The sequence below is a fragment of the Cannabis sativa genome, chromosome 7, assembly GCF_029168945.1.
Source record: "Cannabis sativa cultivar Pink pepper isolate KNU-18-1 chromosome 7, ASM2916894v1, whole genome shotgun sequence".
Taxonomy (NCBI): Eukaryota; Viridiplantae; Streptophyta; class Magnoliopsida; order Rosales; family Cannabaceae; genus Cannabis; species Cannabis sativa.
Window position 1 is genome coordinate 30,788,857 of NC_083607.1, and position 5,473 is coordinate 30,794,329.

Below are 5,473 nucleotides of genomic sequence, written 5' to 3' on the forward strand. Positions count from 1 at the left end.
ACTAGAGCGTCTTCTTGGAACTGGAAGGTGGCACACACCACTCTGTCATTCCCGGTGACACCCATAAAGTTCAGTATCTTGGTGATCACCGTTAGCCACTGTTCGGCCTTCATAACATCTGGACCTCCCAGAAAAATCGGAGGTGCTTGCTTCCGGAACCTTTCATACAAGGGTTCCATTCTGTTTGCCGCTACCACTATCTCGGCCTGAGCAGCAGGGGCCGGTGCCACTGGAACTTCTAGCACAGGCACTGCAGGAGCCCCCTGCTGCCTCAATCTCTGAATCTCTAGATCTTGCTCCTCTATTCTGGCTTGCATTTCAGCAAACCTAGTTTCCCAATTCTGGGCTTCCTGATCGGCTTGGGCAGCCTGGGCAGCCTGTGGCGGGTTCTCATCACCCCGACCACGAGCCCTGCCCCTAGGACCTCTACCATGGCCCCTAGCTTGCGGGGGAAACTGGGCTCCCTGACCCTGATTCGACCCTACTGAGTTGCCCTGGCTCCTGGTATTCTGCCTGGCGTCCATCTAGTCTGAACAGCCTCGAAACCCCGAGTTGGCACATCAGGTCATGATCAACGAGAGCTTACTAATGTCGCTTAATTTGGAAATTAAAAACAAGACATGCGCCTGTTCTACTATCAGGCTACTAACATGCTTCCTATCAGGCTTTTCTTATTTCAAAATAAATAATAAGCTACTAAAGCAATAAAAGCTTACTGAACCGTAGAACGAGCTAACTGCTGATGATGATTGTACATGTCGTGACGATCTTCGGAAGACAACCTGGCGGCTCTGATACCAAATTGTAACACCCTAACTAGCATAGGCGTATTACATGATTTTTAAACATATTGTGCAACTCATTGCTAATCAACGAGGTTTATGGAAAACGTGATTAATTAAAAATTTTGCTTTTTAATCAAGCTTATAAAATATTTATACAAAAATACTCGGGATCCCGATTACAAAACATTTTACAAAAGTTCTCTGATTATACAAAATACTTGTCGCCTAGCGACTAATTACAAAAATAGCCTTGCTGTCCCGAGGATCGTACGCTCCAGGCCTAACCGCCCCAACATGTACAATCTTCATAGGCTCGTCCTCACGGTTCCACAGCTTTGACCTTGCCCTTACCTACACATGAACATAGCACTGTGAGTCGACAGACTCAGTAAGAAAAGCATAATCAAATATTATACATAAATCCCGAGTTATGATCAGACGCCCATACCCCTGACCATAACCCTAACTCACGTGTCCCACACGATCCTGAGTCCTGAACGTTCATAAGACGGTACTATTGACAAGTAACAGCCTATACTCGGTACACTGGTCATACTCCAGTTGCTAGTCATACTCTAGCCTGTACCGATGTGTTACAGTATCAGCCTATACTCAGTACACTGGTCATACTCCCGCTGCTAGTCCTACTCTAGCCTGTACTGATGTGATACGTAAAATAGTACAGAACCACCAACCCTAGTATCAGCCTATACTCGGTACACTGGACATACTCCAGCTGCTAGTCATACTCTAGCCTGTACCGATGTGATACAGTGTCAGCCTATACTCGGTACACTGGTCATACTCCAGCTGCTAGTCATACTCTAGCCTGTACCGATGTGACACAGTCGGATGGTTCGAAGCCAACATACATATCTAATGTAATCTTAAAGGCTTCCTACATGCATGCTAAACATGTAATATATATATATATGCATACTGTTATACTAATCTTACCTGGATTCCGAATTCAGGTGTACCGATCAACCTGTCTGTAACGAACTGCGGCGGTTTACAGGCTCCTAAACCATAACAATCACAACACTATAAGTGATACGCTAAATCACTTCCCGGGTACTTAAACTAGAAACTAAAAGTTTCCCTATCGATAAAAAGCATGGAAACACCCCAAATAACATAAAAACGAGAAAATCTAGGGTTCCTGAAAATCACCCAACTGGCAGACCGGTTGCCTAACCGGAATTCCAGTTCTAGGAATTTCAGAACCCCATCCGGAATTCCGGATGCACAACCGGAAGTTCGGTTCCTCGCAGACAGAACCCAAAAATTCATAACTCTTTCAAATCGAACCCAATCCAAACCAAACCTTCCAGACTTGTTCTTAACACGCCAAAGAACAATTCTAAAGCATCAAAACCAACTAGAAACCACCGATACTAAAAATGCCATGTGAGCTCCAAGCTTTGAGTTCAAAACTCAAACTTGGCTAAAGCTCACCTACAAGCATCAAAATCTGAATAAAACTTTATAATCAAGCATATAAAAACTACAGAAATCATTCTCAAACTTAAACAACAAACACAACAACCATTTTCACATTTTCACTTGAAAAACATCAAATTAAAACAAGGGTAACTAGCATGCATGAAACCTACATTAATCCATTCAATTCAAGCATAAAAACACAGAAAACAACCTAGAACTACAGCAGCAACAACCTCTTCAAAATTAAACATGCAACCACCAACATTTCTTAATTTTCAAGAATTTTAAAGAGAGGAAGAGAAGGAGCTAACCTAGCTTGAATTGAACACAACAACACTTGAAATCTCAAGGAAGAAGGAGCAAATCCCAACTGCTCAAAGGGGCCGAAAAGAGAGAGAGAATTTTGAGAGAAAAAGCTTTTTCTTTGAACTTTGGTTTTTCTCAACTTTCAAGCTTTTGAATAAAATGAAGTAAATGCATAAATGAATCTTTATTTCAGCCAAACAATTGCCACATAATCACATAACACATTACACTAAGTCCACTAAAGGACAAAACATAAATGGGGCAAAATGACCATTTTGCCCCTCCATACTAAAATAACATAAAGGGGTACTAAAGGGTAATTTTGGGAAATTCTAAATTCCCGGCCAATCCTGACATTCCCAATGTTTAATAAACCGTCCCACAATACTAACATACTAAGTTGTGATTTTACTGAGCCAAACACCGAGTTCCATGTTACCGGGCACCGAAAATGCAAAATTATGAAAATCACTAAATGACATAAAATGCATTACAGAATTCAACAATAACAGTGTAAATAATTATTTAAGTATCTATAAATAATTTTCCATAATTAAACATGATTAACTGCTAATTTCCAAATTAAACTAAGCGGTCTTTACAATATCTATGTTAATTTCAAATTTATTAATTATTTAATTTGTCATATAAGATAATTTTAATATAATATTTTAAATAAAAAGACAAAGTTATCTTTAAATTTAAAATATGTTAAATATCAAAATATCTAATCTTATAATTAAATAATAAATAAATATTAAAGAAGTTAACAAAATTTTAAATCTGACCATAATAGGAAATATTTAAAATTGGAAACATTCCAAAATAGGAAATATTTGAAATTGAAAAGAATTTCAAATTGAAAATATTTTAAAATTGGAAATATTTCAATTTAGAAATATTTAAAATTGGAAAAATGAATTTTGGGAAACAATCCCATGAAAAAATTGGAATTTTGGGGAAAAACCCACAAAATTCGCAATTTGTAGGTAACACCATTGAACCCTGATTTTCCAAAAATCATAATTCTTTCAATTTTTATTGGAATCGAGTTCCGTAAAAACAAAAATTGCTCAATTTTTCACAAGGAATCCAAATAAAATATTTTAAAAATAGAAAAAATATTTTTCGTAGAAAAATTTCGTACAACATTAACATTCATCACATAAGCACATAAACCAACATGAAACCATCCAAATCAACACAAAAAACTATAAAACATCGTTTTAATTCATATTACATGAAAGTAAATCATTACCTTGGCTCTGATACCAGTTTTTGGAAATTATTTTACCAGGATCTATTTACTATCATGTATGTTTTATTAACACCCTAATATGAATTCTAAAACAATGAAAATAAACACATATAAAGTTTAGAAAACCTTACAGTGGGTGCAGCGGAATATTATGACTCCTTCCATTCAGATCTCTAGCCCTTGATTCCTTTCTGTAGAAGAGCATAATCAAGATCTGAATCTGGATCTTCTTTTCTCCTTGTTTGATGCAGATTTTCCATAGTCTTACATACTATGATTGAGGTACCACTTGATGTGTGTGGGTACTACTCATTCACTCAAGGGTTTCGAAATAGAAGAGAGGAAAAGAGAAAGAAAGTGGTGGCTTAGGAATTCACTCTGAAAAGAATGAGATACAATTATCTTGGAAACCTGAAGCATTTACCTTCTATTTATAGAATGCCCTCTAGGTTTAGGTTAGAATTGTATGGCATTAAAATAATGAAAACTATAAATGGTGATTTCTTGTGCATAGTGGGCGGCCACACAATGGAATTGGACCTCACTTTGCAACTTTCCCATTTTGTTATTTTTCATTCCCATTTTCTCAAAAATGCCAATTTTTCAATTGAACCTTTTTAAATGCCAATTCTAATTATTTAATAACTTGAGAATAATTATTAAATAATATTGCCATTTAATATATTTATTAATTTAGACATGTAAAGTCTCTTAATTAATAAATAAACCTAAAATCTCTTTTCTTTACAATTTCACCCTTGCTTAGTGAAAATTCATAAAGTACACATAGTCTAACTTTTAGAATTATAATTGATTAATTAAAATCAATTAACTGTCTTACAAGCAGTATGGTCTCAACTAGTATGGGGACCATGGGTCTATATAACCGAGCTTCCAATAAGTCAAACTGAATTTACCAAGTAAATTCCTTAACTTATTAATTCCTCATTGAATCCACACTTAGAACTTGGAATTGCACTCTCAGTCATATAGAACGCTCTATATGTTCCATGATATAGACACGTCATTAGTTATCCATTGTTATAATCCTAATGTGAACAATGATCCTCTATATAGATGATTTACACTGTAAAGGGATTAAATTACCGTAACACCCTACAATGTATTTTATCCTTAAAATACTTAACCTTGTATAAATGATATTTCAGCTAAGTGAAATGAGATCTCCACCATTTATTTTTGTTTGGTTAAGCTCGAAAGAAATCATCCTTTACTTTCTATTCGCCAGATAGAAGCTATAGATTCCATATTTATGTTAGCGCTCCCACTCAATCGCATTACCGTGTTCCCAAAATGTACGTATCACCTTGACCCAAAAGTAGGCTTAACTAACAAATCAAAGAACACGAGTAACACTCTTGAGATTGAACCTAACCATATCAGGATTAAGATCATTTGATCTAGGATCAACAAGTGATATTGAATTGAATAGATATTACGGTAAATTTTAATATATCTAATCAAAGTTCAATATCGGTCCCTTCCGATGTATAGTCCATACATCCGATACTGGTAAACTTTGCCAATGTCCTGGAAAGGACATAACACTTTTCCAAGGTGTAAGAATACCTATCGCTGATTATACCATGTCAGTCTAAATCCAGTGTTCTAACAAATCAGGGAATAAAATTTTGAACATATAATTAAGATTATATTC